This window comes from Lycium barbarum, chromosome 5 (assembly GCF_019175385.1).
Source record: "Lycium barbarum isolate Lr01 chromosome 5, ASM1917538v2, whole genome shotgun sequence".
Lineage (NCBI taxonomy): Eukaryota > Viridiplantae > Streptophyta > Magnoliopsida > Solanales > Solanaceae > Lycium > Lycium barbarum.
The window spans coordinates 37,854,509-37,881,716 of record NC_083341.1 but is presented as its reverse complement, the minus strand read 5'-3'; the positions used below and the strand labels follow the sequence as shown (position 1 = coordinate 37,881,716).

Here is a 27,208-nt window from a genome sequence, read left to right as displayed (position 1 = left end):
TTTTTATTTCCAGTATTATGTCCAGTATTATGCAATTTTAACATATCTTTTGACTCGATAGTGATACGATCAGCTAAGCCTTATTTGGCCACCCCCGGAGCAACTGTTCGAGCTGGACGCCATGATTGATTTCATTAATTCACTACACTTTTTGTGAAGTCCTTACTCGTTTTTTTTATTTTTTATTTTTGGATGTAACATGTAACAGCATTCTCTTTATGCTTTTTTTTATATCAATAATACTTCTTATTTTACTGATTAAAAAAAAAAAGAACTAGTCATGTTAAATTTCAGCACAGAAAACACTTAACAAATTGAAGAAAGTCTGAAAATTCGTGAAAGAAATATAAAAAATATGGGAACATAAATTAAGGCATCCATGAGCTGAAGATAGGATGATTAGATCTCCTCTGTTTGCTAGGTCAGGGCCATTTATCAGGTTTAATAGGAGTATGACCTACATGGTAAGGTTTAGATTTAATAAACTCAGGGATATAATCACAGGAAGTTCTAAAAAGAACCATTAGACTAGGTAACGAAAGACTACACCCAATCAACTAAAGAGAACTAGATAAGGAAGGACCCAACCCAATCAACTAAGAATCAGAAATGGCCAGAGCATGTGGAAACATCTATCTCACTCATAGCCGACCACATAAAAAGGCATTAGACATAGGCTCTAATCACTATAGAACAGATCAGATACGCCAGCCTAACCTCCACAAACTACCAGCAAAGCCACTTCTATAATCCAAGATCCCACAATCAAAACCAAGACTATCCCTGCTTTTTACCGCCAATACCCAACTGACATCCAATTTTAGGACACCAGAGCACTTTGAACTCAAAATTTAAGAATTGTAAGCAAGTGTCTACACATCACAAGCAAAAAATCAAACTTAAAGTAATAACTGCCCCAATCTATTGGTTTAGGCAAAACACCGCTATACCATAATTCTCCATATGTTCCGAGCAGCAAGAAAGATACTATTTAGAATCAGAATCCCGCAATATTTTCTAACAGCAACACTAGCAAAAAAATTCCTAACATACTACTAGTCACTAGAAATCATATCCTAATCTTCGAAACTGCCCAACTCTTACTGGCAAAAGCCATTAAAATCTATAGTAGTTGATTGAAAAACAATGAATGTTGCCACGCTTCTGCATTCCTAAATAACAGCTCTATTAGTTTTTATTTTTTATGTTTGATAAGTAACAGGCCTTGACTAATTCAACCAAATGTTGGCGTTGGAGGCGTATCGAGTCGGTGTTTTTAATAAGCTTCAGCAAATAAGCACGAAAGTGATGTTCTAGATCTTTCTTCTTTTTGGATAAGTATAATACAGGACCAAAACCATTTATTCAAAAATAATTGAAGTACATTTATTGGGCACTATCCTCCTTAGACTAAAGTGGGGTACAAACAAAAGTTATACATGAATTTTGAATCACAGATCGAACATATAATATTATTGTTGATGTCAAGAAGACTAAGAGGAATGCCAAATTTGATGCTAAAATGTTCTTTCAGTCTGGAAGATGTCTCACCTTCTCCTTTGTTCTCAAGCAAACAGATTCCTATTTTCATATTTTATCAGTATGCTTCTAAATGACATTTTAACATGTTTCTAATAAGATCACATATACATACCTCTCCATGCAATGGTTCCCCAAGCACACTAGAATATGTAATTGGTGAATATCTCATGTTAGCTACTGCTTCACCAGACGAATTAGCAGTGGCTTGAGGCAGAAGTCGAGGGGTCCCAAATGTAGGGCAGTGAAGGTGTTGATCCAACATTTGCATATGCATAGCCATCATATCTCGCCTCCAATGGATCTCCAAAATAAGAGTAAACAGAGCTTCATCATCTGGTATATTTTCTAAAAACTGCAACCCACTCCGGAGAAGTTCATAAAACGGTATGCGGCATTTATCATTCTCAACCAGCAACCAAATAACATCTAAACAACTGTGTAGCCACTCAATTAGGGCCTTATCTGGTTTCCAATATTTCGCACTGTCGAATTCATCAACACCATGTAACTTTTGGTCCCAATTAATCAACCAATTCAACATATGGTGGAAAACTTCGGCATGCGTTACTGGCTTAAGATTAGAATCTAGACCGGTTAAAATAATTTTGCAACATAACTGACGCAGACTGCTTGTAGCATTATCCCTTGTCAACAAATTCACTTTTGCAATAGACTGCTGGCTAGTACCATTAACATCAGAAGACTTCAATGGAGACAAAGCAGCAGAAGATGAGGGTTCAGCTGCTGAATGAGCAGGGGACTCAATACAATGGACAGTGGGCAAAGGAGATGCAGGATTTGATAACTGAAAATTAGAGGTAGTCGCTACTGTGGTGGAAGATGGCAGCAATCCAGATGTTAAATTAGCACCAGATGGTTGATTACCCTGACTAGCGGATATCTCAGTTGATGAAACTGAGGAGAGAAGAGAAGGCAAGAAAGTATCCCAGTTTATGCATCCTATACTAGACAAACAGCATATGGCAAAGAGAAGAAATTCTGCACGAGGTGCGTGACTACTGCAATGAATAACCAGAGAAATAAGAACAGATTCTGCCACTGCACGCAACTGTTCCTGGTCCTGGAGTAACATGTCAGACACAAGAACAAGCATGTGTCCATTAGATTTATCAGATGTAACACAGAAGATAAAAGAAAGCAAAGATCTAACAGAGCGATTGTTCTCCAAGTGAAAAACTTACAGTAAACTGGCTCTGCAGCTGGCCAAAATCTAAGAGAAATTGCTCATTTCGTGGAGGAAGCTCTCTGTTAAGAGCAGTTACTCGCTTCTGTGTCTTGTTCCTGTAAATCTCTAACCAATCATAAGACTTCCTTCTATTTTCTTTTTCATTTTTTTTTTTTTTTTGAGTCAGTGCAATCAATCATAAGACTTTTGGCATCATAAAGCAAATATGCACAAGTTTGAAATGAAAGTAGAAGTGAAGAATTTAAGTAAAGCATCTAACAGGTCTGATCTTTTGAGGATAAACATGGAAAAAATATTTCAGCTACTTACAGAAATACATAATGTTTTAAAGCTATTGTACAGCTGTAACAAATCTCTCCTAATCAGACAGTATGTGCTTCTAAGCTTTTTTTTTTTTTTTTTTTTTAAACTGGTAACTGTAACTATATTTAATTATGAGCAAAACAGTACACGGGTTGTACTGAAACCATATATACAAGAGAACTCCAAAAATCTACTGTCCTATGACTATATTGAACCTAAAACATCAATGGTAGAGACAGTATCATTTGAGTATATCTGATCACACAAAAAACATAACAAAAAATACAATTCAGCTTGACCTTCTATATGCCATTCTCTACATTCTCAAAACATCTAGAGTTCCTCTCCTTCCATATTGTCCACCAGATACAAGCAGGGACAATTCTCCATCTACTTCTGTCTTTTGCCTTCAAACCTGCTTCCTCCCAACTCTTTAGTGCTTCTGAAACCTTACCAGGCATAGTCCAAGATATGCCTTACTGCTTTAAGAATATTCACCAGAGTTGTCCTGTAATCTTACAATGTAGAAATAGATTAACTGATTCTGTCTAAATAGATGATTCTGTTTTTTCTCCACAAAAGAAGCATCTGGAACATAATGGGATCCCTCTCTTCATCAAATTATCCTGAGCAATGACTGCTTCCTTAGCCAAATGCCACACAAACAAGCTACTCTGTGTGGTATTTTAGTTTTCCAAATGAGTTTCCAAGGCCAGCAGATTATTTGTTGATTGGGGTGATTCATCATTCTGTAAGCTGTACTGACCTTGAAGGAACCACTACTACTGCCCAGCCACCTTAAAACATCTTCACCTGGGAAGCCCACTAAACTGTTCAATTGTGCAAAAACATTGAGCCACTCTTTCTATTTCCCAATCATTCAAATGTCTTTTGAAGGTAAAGTTCCACCCTTGGATTGTCCACAATTATGCAATAGATCTATGCTAGTGAAGCACAAGATTGTATATGTCTGGGAAGAGAATTTCCAGTTTGCCAACTTCATGCCAATTATCCTTCCAGAAGATAGTTTTTTCCCCATTTAGCACTCTCATCTTCGTATTGGTTTTGAAATCACTCCATAAGTTTCTGATGGACCTCCACAGGCTCACCCCATGAGGTGTAGTAACCTCTTTAGTCGTCCACTTGTCTTCCTCTTCATATTTTGCTTTAATGACTTTACTCCACAATACCTGATTGTCATTAGTGAACTTCCATAGCCATTTCATTCTGAGATCCCTGCTCTGTATCTTCAGGTTCTTAATTCCCAATCCCCCATATCTCTTTCCAGCTACCACTTTTTTTCATTTAACCAAGTGATATCCTTTCCTTTCTTTATTCCCATGCCACAAAAAGTTCCTCCTAATGATGTCCAACCTATTGATGATCACTGTTGGAATAGGAAACAAGGACATCATGTATGTTGGGAGAGCATCAAGGACTAATGACAGATATTGAGTCTTCCACCTGGCCAATTTCTTCTCACACTTCTCAATCACATTATTCCAAATTTCTGTAGAATTGGAGCTAGCTCCCAAGGTCATTCCTAGGTAGATAGTTGGAAGGAAACCAACTTCACCACCTAAGATTGCAGCGAAGGGGTCCATGTTTGTGACTTCATTAATGGGCTACAAAAAGCTTTTTCTCCAATTGATATGCAGGCCAGATAACCCTTTAAACAATACTAGAATCACCCTCAGAAATCTAAGTTTCTCTTCTTCAGCATCACAGATTATGAGTGTATCATCTGCATATTGTAGATGAGTCACCTGCCAGTTCTAGCCACATCAGAACCTTTTAACCATCCATTCAAGTTTGCAGTTTTAACCAAGTTGTTGAGTTCTTCCATAACTAACAAAAACAGAAAAGGTGACAAAGGATCACCTTGCCTGACACCCCTTTGTGCTATGAAAAAACCTGCTGGTGAGCCACTGATAAGTGCTGAGAAACTCACAGTTGAGATGCAAAATGTGATCCAATTAATCCATTTCTTCCCAAAACCCATCCTCTCCAATATAGACAAGAAGTATCTACAGTTTACATGATCATATGCTTTCTCAATATCTAATTTGCACAGAATTCCAAGTTTCATTTGCTTTAGTCTTGAGTCCACTGCTTCATTTGCAACAAGGACAGCATCTATGATTTGCCTTCCTTTTATAAAGGCCATCTGTTGAGAATCAACCAACCATGCCATTACTCCTTTCAACCTCTCTGTCAGCACTTTAGAGAATAACTTGTACATGCTGCCTAAAAAGCTAATAGGCCTGAAATCCCTTAGTTCTTTGGCACCCTTCTTTTTGGGGATAAGGGCTATGAATGTAGCATTGAGGCTTCTTTCAAAGACTTCCTGTTCATAGAAGTTATGAAATGCATTCATGATATCCTGCTTCACCACCCCCAGCATTTAATGAAAAAGCTCATGGTAAAACCATCTGGACCAGGTGGCTTTATCAGCTACAAACAATTTTTTTTTTTTTTTTGAGATGGTAACAGCCAGTCTATATAACCACAGGTGTGCTACATCCAAAAGTGTTACAACTTACATTGCCCTGACTATTACATTATATCATAACCAATCTAAAGCTGTATAAATATCTACTGTATGATCTATCATTTCCTGTTTACACCAAAAGTAGTATAATCCTAGGCAATTTAACTTCAATCTCTGCATGCTACTCTGTTTGTCATCAAAGCATCTCTGATTGCTCTCCTTCCAAACAGTCCACCGTACATTTGCTGGGACAATCTTCCATCTCTCCTCCGTCTTTGCTGCATTTCCATCTCTGTTCCAACACTTCATCACCTCTTTTATGTTACCTAGTTTCAGCCATTTAATTTTCCTCATCTTGACAAAGATCTGTCAAAGCTGGTCTGTCCACTTGCAATGTCAAAAAAGATGGTTGACTGTCTCTCCTCATTTTCCACATAGGTAACACCTAGAACATAGTTGGAAGCCTCTCTTGTTCGAATTCTCATGAGTCAGGACTGCCTCCTTTGCTAATAGCCAGGAGAAACAGTTTACCTTGTAAGGTACTTTTGTTCTCCAAATCATCCTCCAAGGCCACCCTTCCATCTGAGTATTTGTTGAGTTCAAGTCTCTGTATGCAGATTTAACAGTGAAGCACCCTTTGCTGTCAAGTTCCCATACCAAAGTATCACTCTCCTCTGTTAAGTTGTTAAAGTGAGCAACTGTGTTGTAGAAGTCTGCTATCCTTGGCATTTCCAAGTCATTCAAGTATCTTCTAAATTGTAAATTCCAACCCTGACATGTCCACATTTCAGCCACTGTTGCCTGTTGAGCTTGGCTTAAGATGTAGAGATCTCGATAGAGCTGCTTCAGATATTCTTGACCACAACACTTGTCATTCCAAAAGGACACCTTCAGTCCATTCCCAATTTTAAAGTTTGATCTGATCAAAACCAATGGCCAGAGATTTCTAATGGATCTCCATATACTGCATCCATATGGAGTATTCACCACCTCTGTCATCCACTTATCATCCCATATTTTGCAATGATCACCTCCTTCCACAGTAAGTTTTCATTTGTTGCAAACTTCCATAGCCATTTCATCAATAGGCTCTTGTGCTGCTTAGCCAAATCTCTGATGCCTACCCCTCCTTTCTTACTGATTGTCATTTCCTCCCAGTTGACTAGGTGAAACTTCTTCTTGTCCTCATTTCCTTGCCAGGAAAAGTCCCTTCTCAATTTATCTATCCTTTTGATCACATTCACAGGAACTGGAAACACAGACATCATATAGGATGGCAGTGCATCTAGTTCACTGTTCACCATGGTCAGTCCCCCCCCCCCCCCCACACCAAAAAAACCCCCAAAAAGAAAGATGTTTTTTTCACACTTCTCAATCACCCCATTCCATATTTCCTTAGATTTGCTTTTTGCCCCCAGGGCCATACCCACATAAATTGTGGGTAATTCCCCCACTTTTCCTCCCAACTTCCCTGCTAAAACTTCCACCTCTGCTACTTCATTGATTGGATATATAAAGCTCTTTCCCCAATTGATATGTAAACCTGATACTGCTTCAAAATGGATGAAAATGACTCTCAAAATCAAGATGTGTTATTCCACTTCTTGACAGAATACAAGAGTGTCATCTGCAAATTGTAAATGAGTTATCTCTAGGTTGTTTCCTGCGCTGTTTCCCACTTGAAACCCCCTTATCCATCCATTTCCTCTTGTTGTGTGTATCAAATTGCTCATTCCTTCCATAGCTAGAATGAAGAGGAAAGGGGATAATGGGTCCCTCCGCCTCAATCCCCTTTGTGAAGCGAAAAAGCCATTTGGACATCTGTTGATTAAAACTGAGAACTTGACTGTACTTATGCATTGCTTTATCCATCTAATCGATTTAACTCCAAAGCCCATCCTCTGTAACATATGAATTAAGAAGTCCCAATTTAGGTGATCATATGCCTTCTGAATATCTGGTTGCTTACTTCTTTGTCTGGAGTCTATACACTCATTAGCTATCATGATTGCATCCATAATTTGTCTGCCTTTGATGAATGCCATCTGCTGTCTGTCCACTAACTTGTGTATCACTTTTTTCAGTCTCTCTGCCAACAACTTTGCAATGATCTTGTATGCCCCTCCTATCAGGCTGATGGGTCTAAAGTCATTCAGTTTATCAATTGTGTTGAATCCCCTGTGAGCATTGGCTGTTCTATGGAAGAAGCTAGTGTTTCTATCTCCTTGTTTCAGCCACAGTGCTCTGGATCTTTGTCTCCATGCAATTTCTTCCTGGTTGGCTATGTCCTCAAACTCCATAGTAAGTGCTATCCTTGAGGCTATCTCACCTTCTTCCAGTATTCTGTTTTCTTGCAACTCCTCAAGCTCAGCTAATTGCTTCAACACATTTTGTTTCTGTAATCCCAAATTTCCTTGAGCAGTCCTGCTCCATTCCTTCAACTTCCCTTTTAATGCTTTCAATTTTATCACCAGAATGAAATCAGGTTTTCCCCATAATTGAAGAATCGCACCAGCTTTTCACTCTTTCATTCTTCTGTCTGCAACCACCAATTTTCAAACTTGAAATATGATTTTGAAGCTTCCCAGTCTCCACATTGTAAGATCAGAGGTGAATGATCAGATGTTACTCTATGAAGAATAGACTGCTTGATCTTTCTGAAATTGGTGTCCCTTTCTTGAGAGAAAAGGATTCTGTCTTTTAAACACCTCAAGACTTATTTCTTCAAAACTACCCTGCAGAGACTCCTTTTCTTCTTCTGATAATACTGGGCAGCTTGTAAATTGGCAATTAGGTCTCCATTGTCCACAATTGGCAATTATGGAGACCTAATTGCCAATTTGGCTGGAAACTGAGTCAGTTCACCCTGTATTAGCAACTCATCAATATTGTTGTATCTCTTATTGCATTTGCCATCTTGTGAAAGAACTTAGTATTCCTATCAACTTCTTTTAACCACAGTGACCTTGATTTTTGCCTCCAGGAAATTTCTTCATTTTTTAACTAATTGCTCATATTCCGTGGTAACTGTTGCCTTTCTAACTGTCTCCTCTTCTGTTACGATTCTATCTTCAAGAACTGCATCAAATACTGCCAACTTTTCTAATAGTTTCTTCCTTTGGGAGCCCAAATCTCCTAGTTCACTCCTACTCCAATCCTTAAGTTTAGTTTTCAGAGCTTTTAACTTGCGAGTCAATATGAAGTCAGGCCTTCCAGAGAAGTTGAATAAGTTCCACCACTCTCTAATTCTATAAGTGAAACCTTTAGACCCTGGCCACCAATTTTTAAATTTGAAATAATTCTTGTTCCTGTTCCAAGAACCACCTTGTAGAGCTAGTGGGATATGATCTATATAGAGCCTCTGAAGAGGAATTTGTTTTAAATTGCTGAAACAATCATCCCACTCTTCAGAGATCAAAATCCTGTCAATCCTAGAGGCTATTATTTGATTGTCCCCTTTAAACCAAGTGAAAGTGGCATCCTCCAGTTGAAGATCAATGAGATTCATGTCTTCAATGAAATCAAAAAACTCCCTCATACCTCTTGTTCTTCTAATACAGTTTCTCTTTTCTGATATGAACCTGGCAACATTAAAGTCACCACAAACAGCCCAAGGCCCATCCATCAAACCCCTCACAGATCCAATTTTTTCCCAAACAGTCCTTTCCATATAGCAATTAGTTAGGAGCATAAACTTCTGTAATATGGCATGAGAAATTCTGGAGCAGTGCCTCAAACTTACAAGTCAGAGTATAGGCACCAATTTCGAGAACCTCCCCTTTCCAAACTCTATCATCCCACATCATCATTATCCCCCCTCTCCACCCCCCTTCCTCTTGTTCCACTAGCTCCCAAACATGCCAAAATCTGCCTCACCAATTATGTGATGTCCCCCTCTAGTTTAGTCTCCTGGAAACAGATGATGTCTGTATTCCAGTCAACCACTAGACTTTTCACCAAACTTTTTTTGTTACTGTTGATAAGACCCCTCACATTCCGTGAAATTAATTTGAATTGCATTAGACAATAGAGATCAAAATCCTCTATTCCTGTTCCCATTGCTCTTGAATTTTACATCAAATGTTACAAGACCTTTTAATTCTTGTACACCTTTAAACCTTGTCTTTTTGCATTCAGAATCAGGTTCCATTTTCTAGCTTGTCTGCACCTGTCAATTTGCAATAATAACTCCAGGGCCTCCTATTCATGACCCTTGAAGTCTACCCGAAAATTTTGCTCAGTTTGATCATATTTTGTTGTGCCCAGATTGAAGTCTCTCTTTCTTTATCCATGATAGCTTGTTACTGAAGAATAAGAAGTCATTAGACTCTTCTACCTCCCAATTCTCGATAGGGTTGATCAATTTTGACTTACTAACTCAATCAACCCCTCTTCCACTGTCCCCCTTTCGGGAACCCCCATCCTCGACTTAAGTTTCTGCCCCCACTGTCTTCTTCAAAGTCTCCCCGATCACCAGCTCACTAGAATTCATCACCATCTCTACGGTAAGTGTTTGTTTCTTATGTATCTCTTGGGTTTGCATGCGTAGAACTCTAAACTGCAAGTTCCAGGGATTCTATGAAACAGTTGTTATGTTGCCAAGTGGAAATAGAGAGGTTTGGGCCTTGTTAGTCATTCAAGATGATTTCGCCTGCAAAATCAGGCCCAATTTTCTTTTTTGAAGAGACCCGTGATATGGGTCTTGTGTGTGAGGCCCAAGACTGAAAGTTCATTTAAGAATTGATGTGCAAGTCACATGATTCCCCCCTTATTTGAGCCACCAACTATCAATAAAGTAGAGCCCATGTGATGTCTTCCAGTAAAATCCATGAATCTATGGAATTCTTGTACTTCACCACACTGATCTCTTTACCCTATGGGCAAAAACATTTCCTGGATTCTCCAATGCTTCTTCTTCTCCGGAACCTCCACTGCCTTCTTCCGATGAAAGTTCAAATCTGATTTTGCTCTCCACCCAGATTGGGATATGATAGGTTATTACATTTAAATAGACACCTCCCTCGGCAAGCTTCTACCGTCGTTCGAGACGAGAATTCTAGCCCATTTCATATGATTTTTAAGTTCAGTCTCCTCTTTTGTGGCCACCCAACCCCCACAATTCCTATCTCTTGAAATACTTTCTGCGACCAGAGATGAAGAGGAACTCCAACTGCTCTAATCCAAGTTTCCTTAACCTTGATGGAATTTAAAACACTCCCCACTGTTGGACTCCACCATTCAAGATGAAGAGACAGTTTCTTCCATCTCCATTGACCTTGAAGGATCAGGATCAACTCAGCCATATGTCTATTCGGGAACTCGAACAGGAACATTTAACCATACATCTCATAGATGTTCACGCCGAATGCATTCTTCTGGTTAGAAGTTAGACCACCTCCTTATATCAGCAAGAGTAGGTCTTTCTTTGACATCCTCTCCAAAGCATCTAACTAAACATCTTCTCAGCAGCCCATTATCCTGTGAAACTAGTGGTTCAGCAACCACAATGTTTCCTTCCTTGCTTTTAGCCTCAGCCACATGAAGTGTTCTTGATTGTCATTTACTTTCTTTAACAGCCTTTGCACATGGGTAGTTAGCACTAGTAACTTTGGGGGTGGGGGAGGGGGGTGGGGGGTGCAGCAGCGCTGGTTTTGTGTAGCATTTAATGAACCTCTTGATCTTAAATGCTAAGGCCTCATTTGTTTGCACTTAATAGAGGTCTGAATCTGAATATTTCAGATCTCAGTCCATTAACTGCATTTGTTTTTGTTAAGTATCTAGCCACTTAATACCTCTTAACAGGTCAGATCCTAAACAGAGTCTGAAAATCATTCAGACCCATGCTTGCTCTTTTATTTTTTAATGTCAAATTTTACTATTAAACTTTTTCTTCTTCTCTAATTTTATCTCCCCGTAGAAACCCAAATCATTCATGCTTAAGGATTTCTAACCCTGCCTCTTAATTCATCTCATCTCTCTTATCTATTGTCGGACTAATGGAAATAATAAACTATAATTCAACCTCTAAAACAAAGGAAGCAAGAAACAATCTCCATTGTTGACCATGCTTCTTCCCAATCATCACTCCTCTACTGGCCTAAGATAATATAATTGAAATTCATTGCTAGAAAAATTACCAATGACATATAACCATATATCAATACATGGAAAACAACCATGAACAAGATCTAGAAAACCCACCCACCACCATCATGACAGTGGTGATCTTTTATTCAGTTATGCGGCAAAAATGGTGGGTCTCTTAGTGAGAGTATGTGGTTGGATGAATCTTGGGAATTGAGAAAATAAACAAAATTAGAAATTGTATTAATTTCTTCTTTTTTGTCTTTGAACTTTGAGTTAAGAGAAGGATTTTGAAGATAGTTCAAAGCTCTTTTTTTTATTATGTTAATTATTACTCCCCCCTCCCAAATTATGTGTGGTCTTTCGGATTTTAAGAGTCAAACCAAGTTTGGTTTGGACTGCAAATATTTTATATGTCTTTTAAATATTTTTTTTGTTAATCATTGTAACGTATAGTACTTCTTACATAATTTTTAAATATGTAAATTTTATTTTAAAAATTTAGAGATTCTGTGTCCGAATTTGCAGTCAAAATTAAGAAATTTGACCATCAAAATTCGAACTGTACCACATAAATTGGGACGAAGATAGTAATAATTTGGAAATAAAATGAAATTATATTCATTCAGATGTTAAAAACAAACAGTCTTAATTATGTAATATTCAGATGTAGAGATAACATCTTAATCATTCAGATGTGCATTCAGATTCAGACGTCTTAATCTTAATGAAAACAAATGCAGCGTAAGTCACACCAACCTGCATTCAGAGCTAGTTCATGGATGATAAGTGTTCCACCACCATTTAATGATAAAATGCTCATATATCTCCCATGTTCATTATGTTTATGTTTACTGTACAAACGTGTTCTGTGTCACCTTCTATGGTTTTCCATCTCCTAACCACCAACTTATTGTCTCTTGATGCTTCTTTTAGAGTGAAACATATGCATTCCATGATCTTGCTGCTCATGGATGACCTTATCATCTTCCGACTTCCTTTCTACCCATTCATGCCACACTATGCCTACAGAAAACCATCTGGTAATATCAAAGGACTTGAACCCAGCATTAAAGTAGATCCTGTTCTCTCCCATCCTAGTGAAGAGAGATAACCAGGCTGAAAGAGAAAAGAAAAAGAAAATAACTATCACAGAAGGTAATAGCTTAATAGGAAAGGAAATAAAATGGATTTCTCCGGCAGAAAGACACCGGAAAAGTGAGTTTCCCCCTCCTAGGAAGTAGGAGAGAGAAAAGTCTTGGGGAATGTGCCTGGGAGCATTTTAAAATTTAGATATAAAAAAAAGGTAGTTCTAAGCTTTACCATCTGAAAATAAAAAGATTGTTGCTTTCTCTTGCCATGAGAACAGAATGGTTGCCGAATAAGATCAGTATGGCATTCACCCCCCACCAAAGTAAAAGGAACAAAAAGAGTTTACTGGAATTTTCAAATTACAAAAGTGCTCCTAAACTGTAATATGATAATATCTTTAGAACTCGTTTTGTTTACTTTTTCCTGGAGAACCGTGCAAGCAACATAGATGTGTAAAAACCAAAACTCTCAATTTAATTTTTGTCCTCTTCTTAAGATGAAGCAAGGAATGATGTTGATTGCAGGTATAATAAACCTATTTTATTCTGATAATTAGTAAGTCCTTGTGCAACTTCGTAAGGTAAACCACAATGTTGCCATGTCTTCAGTCCCACCTCCGATTTCTCTTTGCTCATGTTCATGAATTGGTAATGCGAAATATGATCCAAAGATAATAAATAAAAAATTTGGTGCATTTACACCAATATACGGAGGGCCAAGTCCAATATACCCAAAATACCATCCCACGAGAACAAAAACCAATAAAACAAAATGGTTGAGAAAGGTCTCCTTCTGTATGAAGACATCTTAGTTTGCAATAATTCCAGCTACAATTTCCTCTGCTTTTAATCCAATGAATAGCAATCCACATCTCCACTTTGTTCGCCATGCAGCACCGACAACACGTCATAGCTTTTTATCAAATTATCTTAAAGGTTCTTTCAATTGCGGCAGTCTAGGGAGCCCCAATTCCTAAAATTATGAGCATACTATATAACCTGAATCAAGTAAACTAACATTTTTTTTTTTTCATTTGAGGAGCTTGGTAATTAGAATTTCCCCCTTTGCATTTGTATAAAATAATTTGGAGACAGATAATTTATAGTTAAGCTGTGAAGCTTTTAAAACTCGATAAACAAAACAAATAATGTGATTCAAGTGCAAAAATAGTGCTTGAAACTAATTATACATTTTAGAATGAAAAGAGTAGACTTACGGAGGTTCTCTGATAGAATCATCTGATTTTTGTCCTGAATTTTTCTGCGAAAGAACATACAATAGACAAAATGAAAACTTTGCAACCAAACAAAAACTTGAAGAAGAGAATAATGATAAAACAGTGACCTTTGGGGGGGGGGGGGGGGACTTTGCTGCCAAACGAAAAACAAAAAAGAAGTAAACTTTCAGCACCCAAGGGTGTGGCCTAGTAGTCAATAAAGTGGGTTGAGGGTTAGAGGGTATCAGGTTTAAATTCAATCAAAGACAAAAACACTAGGTGATTTCTTTCCTCTGTATAAACCTTAGTAGACAGAGTTACTTGATACTTATTGCTAGTGCGAGGTGGTTAGTATCACGTGAAATTACTCGAGGTGCGCACAAACTGGTTCAGACACCACGAATATAAAAAAAAGAACTTTGAATGAAATAAGAAAATTTGAAACAGTGAATTTCATAGAGTGGATAAATTGAAGAAGATAAGTAATTGGGTGAATAAGAAAGGAAACAAGAAAGAAAGAAATAAATAAAGGGTAGCGTTACCAGTCCTAAGTAGAGATTGAAGAGATCAAGGATGGCAGGTCGAGAGGGATGAAACTGGTGGTTGTGGGGTCTTAACAGTGGCTGAGATTGAGGCTGTGGCTGTGTCTGTGTCTGTGCCTGTGTATTATGCTCCATTTCTGGTGTGTCTTGACGACTGCTTGGAGTCGGAACTCGCAGCATCCTTTTCTTTAGTGGAGGCTCTTCTTCCTTCGGGGCATTGAATTACAGCAATGGACTTTTTCAGACTTCTATTTGAAGGAGTTTCAAAAGACCCAAATTTTAAGGAAAAATAGGGAAAAGGTCAAATTTGCCCCTCTATTTTTTTAATTTTTAATATATTAGCCATATTTATCTTCTTGATGGAATTAAAGATTTTTGAGTTATTTATTTAAAAAATTTAGACTCAAGTTCTAAAAGTTGGGTAAAACGGACTCTATCTTATAACCTGTTTGGCCAAGCTTATTTTTCCCCCAAAAGTACTTATTTTTTTAATAAGTGTTTATTTTAAAAAAAGTGAGGTGTTTGGCCAAGTTTTTGGGAGAAAATAAGTGTTTTTGGGGGGTAGCAGAAGCAGTTTTTCAGAAGCTAAAAAAAAATAGTTTTTGCTCAAAAGCACCTTTTTGAAAAGTACTTTTGAGAAAAATACACATAGAAGCACTTTTTAAAAGTTTGGTCACACACTAATTGCTGCTCAAAAGTACTTTTTAAATTAATTGGCCAAACACAAACTGCTTTTAGGCAAAAGTACTTTTTTGAAAAATACTTTTGAAAAAAAATACTTTTTTGAAAAGTACTTTTGAATTACTTTTTAAAATAAACTGTTTTTAGAAGTTTGGCCAAACAGGCTATTAGTGAGGATAAAGCTCATTTAAAAGCTGAGTTTTTAGGGAGTTTTTATAAACCCCTATGTCTTTTAATTTACACAAAGGCCCAAATATAAAAGCATTTTTTTTTACCAAAATAAACAAAACCCCGTACGCTTTTTTTTCTTCCTCCTCTCCACAACCTGGGCATTCTTTTTCTTCTTCTTTTTATTCTTCTTCTGCTTCTTCAATCTCAGTTCTGAGACAAAATTCAATCCCACCTTCTCCATTTGCATTTGTATTAGTGGAGAAATTCTTAGAATAAATGTAGATTTATCTTTATTACTTGGTTCTTGATTTTTTTTGTTAATTCAGTGTGGATATTACTTCGAAAAAGGTATTATGTCCATTCTAGTGATTTAAGATAAGTAGAACTCATCTATATGTTTCTCTACTGTGGTAGTTTAAAGTAAGGTATTTAAACAACTACAAAGTTGTTTACACAAAGAACTTGCACATGTCGATTTTATGTATAAACAACTTAGTAGCTATTTAAACAATTTTAGGTTGTTTAAACAACCTTCTAGTTGTTTTAATATTAGTATAGTTGTTTACACAGAAAACCTGCACATATAGGCTCTATGTATATATAATGTCACAACCCAAATTATGGATCGTGAGCACCTACCTGATTACCTCGTAATAGGCGGACCCTCACCAACCAACCCATAATTAACACTCATTTTTCCATTCAATACTTGATTATCATAAACATTAAGTGAGAAAAACATGAATGACGCTCTTTATAAAATTAGAGTTTACAATTTCCCGGGACCTAGTCTAGACATGCACAAGAGCTTCTACAATACAGAGGAATAAACTTAAAATAAAATGACACAATTTCTGCCTTGGAACGAGATGCATAGAAGCAATAGGAAGATGTTCGCAACTCTGACCTATGAAACCTTTAAGCAATAACCTGAAACACATCTACGCCGCATAAGGATGTAGCAAAAGTAGTATCAATACACCACACGTACTGGTAAGCATCATAGGCCAACTAAGATTAGTTCACGCAATACAATATAAAATTAATAAGATAAACAGATAAGCACAATCATACATCTTTATGAATCCTCCCCCCACACGTGACAACTTTACCCTAAGCATACTCGTATCCTCTTAACTTTACGATATCAACATAACAACAGAAAATAAAGACTAACAGGCAACAATCGGTTTCAGCTCAGAAGGACTCCTAGACCACCTGATCCTCAATAATAAATAAGTCAGGGCAACACCCCTCAGGTTAACCCATTCCGTTCGAAATCACTAAACCCGATCCTTCTTCCAGCGATCTAACAGACTCATAGTTTGACGGCAGACTCAACAGCATAACAATTTAACATAGACATCAGTCGATAATAATTTATCTATTAAACAATAAGAGTAAGCACAAGCAATGCAGGTGACGATAATATTTCTCCCGAACGTTCCAACCTTAGACATTCTAGTGGGATCACTTCAACATACCCTCCCTTCATTTGTCAAACAAGACCATGAGATTACGTGTAAACACAACAGCTCAACAACCAAGAAAATCAAATATGAAATCGCCAGAATGAGTAATGATTCAATGTAATGCAGCCAAGACGAGTATCACCTCTATCACACGAATATAAGTAAGTAAAATGTAATGCAACCCGGGTTAGTATCACATCCATACACACATGTTAAATGGTATTGTTTGCCCAAATAGCCATGACCTACAGGGGACCCATGGTGTCCATGTACCACTGTCACGACCCATTTTCACTAAGTCGTGCGGGCACCTACCTTTCCCGCCTCGGTAGGCGAACCCTCATCCTAACAATCATAAAACATAATAAAGCGGAAAAAAAGAATAACGTAAGTCTCACAATAATGATATAAAGAAATGCGGAAGTAATGAGAATCCAACCCCAGTATATGTCTGGTCATACAAAAGCATCTAAACCAAAATAATACCAGTCTGAATAGTGATAATAATACATAAGTAGTCTCAAATCATGTCTCAAAATGAAAAGTAAGACATAAGTAGTAGGAAGAGTCTTCGGGCAACCTCGAACTATCAGCCACGAGGGTAGAAGCGAATCCAACCTGGTACTCTGCATTCATAAAATAATGCAGCAAGTGTAGGTCAGTACAAACAATACGTACTGGTAGGTATTATAAGCAGGCCGACTAAGACTAGCTAACGTATATAAAGACAACAAAGCAAGATAAACACGTAACACAACAAGGTACAAGTCAACACCAGTCAATAACCACGGTACAAGTCATCACCTATGTTATAACATCTAAACCCAACTGTGCCAAGTCTCAGTATAACAAATCCGAACCAGTATATCGCAACCATATCACAAAAAACCAAGAGGTACAATCCAATGCAATAATGTATAAATGATGAATATAATGCATATGCACCGTACATATGTACTCTGACGATGGAATATCACATCTCGGCATCACAACCCATGGGGGCCCACAAAGTCCATGTACCATTCACTTCGCACATAGCCCAGAGATGACTCCATATCCAACCAATACACCTCATATCAGTCATTCCACACACAGCCCAGAGATGACTCGTATCAAATGTGTCTGATTGCATCTGTATTTCCTTCTCACTTTCCATCCTTAGTACCATAACAAGGCAATATCAATGTATCATGAAAATAAGTATGAATACGATGCAATGTAATATCAAATAACTAATTCAATTCCAAACAGTACCACACATGGCACACAAGTAATATCAATAATAAGGCTACACAATATGCCACAATGGAATCACAATTCTCATCTCAATATCAAATCAAAGTAAGGTACCGCAATATCATAATCATGATATATCACTAATCACCAATATCTAATGTCTCAACGTGGCAACAAACCAATAAGTAAATAGAACAAGATAAGTCAACAACGCAACGGGGTGGCTAGCCCCCAAATCATTCAACAAGGCCTAACCTAAGGCAATATCCAACCCAACTTCATACCTGAAGGTTTACATGCATTCTCCGACAATATCATCTAAACATATGCTTCGCTAATCGAAGTCTCACTATAAGGTAAACCGTAACCTACCTGGAAAGTCGAACAACAAAGTCTCCAATAGTCAAACCTTAGTCTTTCCCTTCCTTTGAGCCTCGTGATAATGGAAGTCTAATCATATCAAAATTATGAAATTAGAATCAAGAAGAGACATCATTCAACCCTTACTTCTATTCAAGACCCAAATCCCAACCTATGGGGGTTTATGAACTAAAAAGATGAAATTAGAAATCTATAGGTCTCAACATGAAATTAATGTCCTATGTGATCAATTCCCATAAATTATAAGCTAGAAGAACTCATGAATTACTCAAATTCGGATTCTAGGCAAAACCCCCAATTTTGAGTACAAACCCTAACTCCCAATTCCATAAATTAGCCATTAATTAGGAAGGAATCATGCAATAATAGTTTCTAATCATCATTTACATGCTTAATGAAGCTAACCCAATCAATAATTCAAGAATTTATAGTCAAGAACAAAGAACCCATAAAACCCTCTTTTAATCCTCAAGTTATTAATGAAACTAGCATGATTTGGAGAATTCCAATGATGATTAATGGAATATTGTTGCAAGCTATGCGTCCACCAAATAATGTATGAGGGACCTGGTTGTGTCCTAGTTCCCTTGTGCAATGCAATAAGTAAAAAAGACACTGTTTTTACCATGAAAAACTCCTTGCTCAAGGGATTAAAAATCGCGACCTACCCTTGTAGGATTTCAGCTCCACTACACGAGCAACTTCAGATTACAACCTATTGTAATCTAGGAACTAACTCCCATAATCCCTCAACCCTTACAATAGTAGCAAGCTAGGAACTAACTCCGTAGTCGCTCAACCTTTGTAATACACCGATTGCAAACACCTCCACTTGACTAACTCTAGCCAAGGAAACTAAGGTTAACTACCTCTAGCCAACCCAACTAATACACCTTAGACTACACACTAGCCAAGGGTGCCACTTAATAGATTGACAGGTAAACTACTTAACAACTACTAAGAATTTGAAATACCTACAACAACTTCTTATAAGAGAAGAGCAGGTTTACAAGTTAAAGCACATAAACAAAGCTTAAAGAAAACTGAGAGAATAAAGCATCTTCGGTGTTGGAATAGATCCTTCAGTTTTTTATTAGCTTTGTTGAACACTTGGAGTGTCTTGTTAAGGCTGCACCTTTTGAGTGATTTTTAGGTTTTCCAAGTGATACACAATATGTTGCAACATGTTGTATATATAGTTGGGAAGCATGTGGGATATATAGAGACCACTCATTCAATATTTGACCTAAAGCATGGGCTGGCTTGACTGATGTACTTGTGCAGTGATGTCACGACCCAAACCGATTGGCCATGACTAGTGCCCGAGCTGGGCACTCGTATAAGAACCTGCTAGATCTAATCAGACCGGAACTAAGAACGATATGGAAATTTGTAAAAGCATGTTGTAGACTCATAATGTCATACATCAGAATGAACCTGTCTCCTGGGGAGTCACAATTAACCAAAACATAACAATATATGCAAGCCAATAAGGTTGCCACTATATACCGGAATATCCAAAGCGAACTGCGTCGATATAGCTATCCAAACATATATACAACCCACACATGTCTACAGACCTCTAAAAGTATCATGAAGCATGACGGAACAGGGCCCCGCCGTACCCCCCGAATATGCATAAGTCTATATCAAAAGGATCTGTACCAAAATGAGTTAAGCTCCGGAACAATAGAGCTCCCCAAGCAGCTGAGTAGAAGTCCTAGGCTGGAGGATCACCAAACTGAGCGTCTGTACCTGCGGGCATGAAACGCAGCCCCCGAAGAAAGGGGGTCAGTACTGAGTATGTAAGGTATGAATAACACATAATGGATATGAAAGGTAACATGGAATAGGAGGGATAACTTGTACATCTTAAAATCATATGTACGCAAGCGCGCACACACACACATACACACACACACACATACACACACACACACATATATATATACATACATATATATATATATATATATATATATATATATATATATATATATATATATGTATACACACATATAATATAAGTATTAGTGTTGCGGAACGTGCAACTCGATCCATAAATATTAGTGTTGTGGAATGTACAGCCCGATCTATAAATATCATATGTTAGTGCCGAGGAACGTACGGCCCGATCCATAAATATCATATGTTAGCGCCGAGGAACGTACGACCCTATCCATAAACATCATATGTTAGTGCCGAGGAACGTACGGCCCGATCCATAAATATCATATGTTAGTGTCGAGGAACGTACGACCCGATCCAAGAATATCATATGTTAGTGCCGAGGAAAGTACGACCCGATCCATAAATATCATATGTACATATACATAATGTAAATAACATGCATGAAAGCTCATATGAAGGCTGCAAATTTAGCGGAGTGACGTAAGGTCGGTAACCTCCGATTATATTATGGAATAATCATCATCGCTCTATCTCACCTTAAAGGAACAATTATTATAAGGTGAGATCAACAACTATGAATAAAATCGAAAAAATCATGAAATAACTCAACATTCTCATAATAACATTGAAATCATAAACTTGGAACCTTTGAACATAAAATAATCATTTTTATTGTAATCATCATAGAATCATTCTCATCTTTAACATCATGAGAAGCTTTAAGAATCATAAACTTCTAGCTTTTGAAAACAAGGAGGTTATGGAAACATTTATGGAATCAAAACATAGTAATCATGCCTTTGAAAGAAAGGGACGAGTCTTAACATACCTTGAAGCTTAACTATTCGGCCCACTTCTACTTCTCGAACTCGCAAATCTACAATCAGGGAAATTCATACTATCATTAGGCTCATTATCAAGTGCCCATCTTAAACCTCTAAATTAACTCTTTCTAGAACCTGCCGAAATTTGAGCAGCACCTCCCCTGTTTATATGCCTAGCCCGAAATCTCAATTCAGCAACCACCGACAATAACAACAATACCAACATCAACCATAATATTCTCAATACCAAAATACTTCATAAATACCCCCATATGGTGCTTATCTCATGTTTCTACCAATAAAATCAATCTATAACTATTTAACAGCTCTGTTCCGTAAGGAAATCAAGATTAATATCAATAGGAAGAGATTCATACCTTGTTCTTACTAAAACAATAATATCTTCAGTGTTCGCCTAGAATCCAAATCGAAATCCACCGCAAAACGATACTACAATCATAACTGCGCGCTATCCGAACCTAAACTAACAATCCGTCACTTGAAATTCACTCAATTTTTGTGGTATCCTCACCCTTCAACTGTTTTCTGAGCTTTCTTGAGAAAATTCTAATGAAAATGGGGGGGGGGGGGGGGGGGTTTACCCTTTATATAGGGTGCCAAAGTTGGTGGAACCAACTTAACAATTGGACTTCGCGAACGCGAGGGATCCTCGCGAACGTGATGGTCTAGAATATTCATGGCCATCGCGAACGCGTAGGGCAATTCTGCCCAGTTCGACCAGATTTTCGTTCTTCACCCGATCGACCTCCAATCCTTCCGACACTTCTTATAGATGATCTTAAACCCTCATAACCATAATATAGGTGCATACAATCTCATATATCACTTTATCCATAAATATGCTTAATACTTGTGTCGTTCTTTAATTATGAAGGTTAACCTTCTTGATCAAAATTCTGCGTGCTTGTACTTAGGCTTGGCGAGCGTTCTTCTGAAAATACGTGGTGTAACATCCTCCCCCCCCCCCCCACCCCTTAGGAACATCCATCCTCGAATGTCAGCTTAACTCAAGTCCTTACCCTTAAACCTTTACATAAGACTTTATAACTCACCTATGTCCCTTGTCGATTTATTAGAGACCTTACAACCCTTGGAGCGTTTTGTACCTCTCGGTAACCTGCAAGCCATTCGCAGACTCTACGAATCGTATGAAATTTCCTCGCCAACAGCTTTACATGGTCCTATCGTTCCAGTCCATATTTTGAGATCTTCAGCCTTATGCATCACTCCTCGACTTCTTTAAAGGACTTCAACTTTACTTCCTAATTCTTAATCTCAATCCTTGGAGTTATCCCTCAAGCATAGCGCTGGAGTTTTCTCATACCATAACTGTACATATCTGCTCTGTAATCTGACTATCATTGACTGGTATAATCCTGAAAGAATTCCTGGTTCGACACATAATTCCTGAGCACTGACTCTTGGTCTGAAAAGGGTCTTAAGTCACTGGCTTGCGTATAATCTGTAAGGCTCAAAACCAAGCTTGCTCTTCTTTCTACATTTCACTGCGTTCTTCTGAGATGGTACTTACCAGAATACCTAGTATAGGCGGGGAAACTTTTGTCGCTTCTGGGAATCTTAGATCCTTCCACTGCTTGCTATTAATAAATAATCTGGTCCCAACCTTGTATGGATTCATCTGAATATTGAAATAATGATCTCAATAAGTGTTAGGAGTCACCTCGGTCACCTCTGAAATCTGTCACGCCAACTTGTAACGTATCCTCACGTGTCTAATGATATGCTCGGTTTAGATAAGACTTATCTGAGTCTTTAAATCTTTTTGGGGTGAGCTATAATCTGCGCTCCCCTGGTCTGAATTATAGACATAAGCAATGGACATCTCATACTATTCCTCCTGATATATGATTTATGTAGTCCCCTAATGTACAAGTAGTCCTGATGGACAGGGGATAGGCTAATTCCATAGGTCTGCTAGTAGTTTCCCTAACTGAATTAAACTTCCGCGGTAAACATAGTCATCTATATTGGTGGTTTCTCATCTCCGAGTTGGAATCTCAGTGACTTGCTATAACTTACTGCACTCCTGATATCTAACTTCTGTTGTACTATGAAGTTTGCTATGTCTTTCCTCATAACTGTCACGACCCAGCCCCGTGGGCCGTGACTAGTGTCCTAATTGGACACCCAAACCCATTCGCTTACCAAATCGACATATCAAACACTTATTCAAATTTAGCATACGTTAATTTGCACAAATACTGAGAACAAACGTCATCTTAAGCGGTCACCTGTACAGAAATATCATACAAAAGCCGGCAGGCTGGCGGAATACCCATCGCCCGAATATACATACATATACAAACATATGGGCCGTTTTGGCCATAATAGCAAACAGGACCGCTTAAGGCATAAGTCACAGACATAATCGAACAAACACGACCCATGACCCACATATATGTCTACAGGCCTCTACAAACCATAACAGAAACATATGACGGGACAGGGCCCCGCCGTACCCCAAATAGTCATATATACAGAAACATGTGTAACAAAAGATATGTATAAAAAATGTGAGCTCCGGATCAAAGGAGTACTCCAAGTAGCAGAATAAGTGTCCTACACTGGCGGGTCACCAGAACGAACGGATGTACCTGCGGGCATGAAACGCAGTCCCCGAAGAAAGGGGGTCAGTACGAAATATGTACAAAGTATGCAAAGCATGGAATACATAAATCCAAATCAGAACTGAAATAAGGAGTATGGAAAATGGATACAGAGTTAGTATATCAAAACCTTTTCTGAAAACATAAATCATGCAAATAAAAATCATGCATAGGGCTCAGGAACGTGGTCGCCACTCCGACGCTGGCGCCACAACACATCATACTCCAGAAGGTTTCAAATCTCCGTACAATCCCCGAACATATCGTATCATCATAACATATCACAACATCAAAACACATCATATGCCATATCACATCATAATGCCGTATATAAGCGGTACCCGGCCCTACGGCAAGGAACTCGGGAACCATAACACATCATACTGCCGACTATAACATAATGCGCACGATCACAAAACCGGCCCGGGATCCGGCGAACGATGTAATAGTAGTATGCACGAGCGGAGTAGTGAGGAAACCATATGCATACAAATAAATAAATTTCAAAACACGGTGGACAAATATATTTACCGACATCTGAAGGCTCAGAAACAAGTTTCGGGTCAATCGGAATTAGTATAAGAAAGTTGCGAGCTTTTGAAGTACAGAACCTTCTAAAACATTTCATAAGCCATATTTGGAAATTCAAGTATCATTCATATTAGGAAACTTTCGAATAACATTATGGATCAAATCAAATGGAGACTTTAAGACCATATTTACGTATCAAAGTATTCATCAAAGACCTTAATCATCTCGATTTTCTTTCGAACAATATTCGGAAACATAACAACTAGAAGCTTCGAACATCATAAAATACGTATTAAGCCATATGAAAGTAAAAGATGTTAGCCATCCTAGTGGCTCTAAGAATAGGATTTTCCTTAGAAGCATACATATACGTTATTCGTTCATTTCATAAAAGTCATGCCAAAAGAAGGAAAGGTAGGCTTTACATACCTCGATTGCTCGCTAACCAAATCCCGACTCAAGTCTCGGGCTCCCCAATATCTACAATAACGTTATCGATTACCAAACATTAGCTACAAGTACTTAGAAATCCAATTCTAACTAGTACTTGTCTACAGAAATTTCGGCAGCATCTCCCCTGTAAATTCAACATCCCCGAGAATTTCACTCGGCCAAATTTATCAACAACCATACCAACAATACCAACAACCATACTAATAATCATCAAGAATCAATTTAAACGCATTCTAACATTAGTAACTTTCTTCTCTACGTAGCTTATCATATTCAATTCAACTACGTACATTCAAGCCAATATCAACGCTCACATATTCATTACTAATCCAAGGTCATTCAAACACAATTCAAGAACATTTCAAACAATCTATACAATATTCAAACAATTCCACCAACACCATACTCCACCCGAAATCTCCACAAATGCAACAAGACTACAACGTCGCATTATCTTCTTCCAAATTCATCAACAATAACAACAATTCACACTTTTGCAACTCCATTTCCACAATTACATAAAAACCATATTAAAATCACATAATTTCCTACAACAACCTACAACTAATTTCCATGCCAACTTGAACCATTAGTCTTTCATTTACATCATAAAGGCCACAACAACACAACTAACATGCTAAATAAAATTAATTCATCTTCCTCCACCTAATTAGCACCACACGGCCACACACACACAACACACCCACACGGCCCACACACAACACATAACATTTCTATGTTTTTCATTCAATTTTACTCACTACAACATATATAAATCTTCCATAACATGTAAAAGAATAAAAATTCTTACCTTTTCTTCAATTTTCCACTTGCCACCAAGAGTGGTTTTCTTGCTTAAATAATTATACCACATTGAAGAGGGTCTTGAAATTAATAATATTACTAGAAAAATATAATTTTGGATCAAAGATTTAAGGCTCCAATTTTTTTTTCTTTTCTTTCTTGCTTTGGCCGAACCCCCCTTTCTTTTTGCTCTCACTTGGTTTTTCTTGAAAGTTCTTGAAATGGAATGAATAATGGTGGCCCTCTCCTTTTATTACATGGATTTAATTATCACATGGGCTTGGCCCATGCCTCCCTATGGCCGGCCACTTGCTGGGCTTTGTTTTTTCCAAGCCCAACTCACTTATGTCTAATATTTGTAATTCATGAACCCATTTTTCAAATTTCCAATTTTGCCCTTAGCCTTCCTCCATATTTCCGCATCAATATTTTTCCTGAACAACATATATATTAAATAGGATCAGAATATTGCCTTATCTCTTACTAATCACAACTATTTCAAATTTTCCGAATATGCAAAATACGGGATATAACATGAGTGTCAATGTATGCCCTTGCTGTTCTTACTGCCTAGCATAGCGAGAGCACTAATCCTTTCCTGTGCATATAACTATAACTAGCTTAAGAGCTTGGGTCGAATGATTCTTCCTGTAACTTTACCGCTATCCTGAGGCATGAGCTATAACCTCACCACGCTGCATCAATCCCTGACTTAGCTTAACACTTCAATCATCATAACGCATAATATGTGTCATGACCCAAACAGATGAGTCGTGACGAGTATCTGACCTCTAGCGACCAAACACCCCTATACTCATATTTGAATCTTACTGAATATCAAGGGCCCATACATGACTTAAACTGATCTCATAAATAGGCGACGTCATGAACACTGAACAATCTGTATATACATAAACATGCTGAAAGAACAGTGTAAGCCAGCTAGGCAGCTACATATACTGTACACAAAAGAATAGAAGCCGACAAGGCAACATCATCTGACTAATACATATAACTGTCTACAGACCTCTACTGGGATAAAAACCGTAGAAGGACGGGACAGGGCCCCGCTATAACCATCTATATACATCTCAAAAGAATGGCATACCAAAATAGACTACAACTCCGGATCAAATGGAGAGCACTGATCGCTGCTGGATAAAAGTCCTACTAAGCTGGACCACCTGTCTGTCTACCTGCACCTGCGGGTATGAACACAGCCCCCCGAGAAATGGGGAGTCAGTACGGATAATGTACTGAGTATGTAAGGCATAAGAATAATATATATATACAAGAATAATGAATAAGATCTGAACTCATCAGCTGAAATGACTATCTGTATGTACTTGTATGAACTAGTATCTGTATGTATCTGCATAAATCTATGTAACTGACAATGCCACTTTGGGCGCATAATATGCATGCTCATGCCTATCAATTAAGGTCATACATCTATATATGTGTGTGTATATAACGCCTGATATACGTGCGTGTATAACGCCTGTTTCTCTTCTTATATCATATCGGCCTCTCTGCGGCCATCATCATATACATTGTTGCGGTACGTGCAGCCTGATTCTCATATCATCATCATTGTGGTAATGCGTGTATAATGCCTA

The 27,208-nt window shown here is 37.9% G+C and overlaps 1 pseudogene; it reads right to left on the bottom strand.

The window, feature by feature from the left end:
- The window catches only part of LOC132639379 (mediator of RNA polymerase II transcription subunit 23-like), a 61,562-nt pseudogene extending 46,849 nt beyond the window's left edge, over positions 1–14,713 (bottom strand).
- Positions 14,714–27,208: the final 12,495 nt, after the last annotated feature.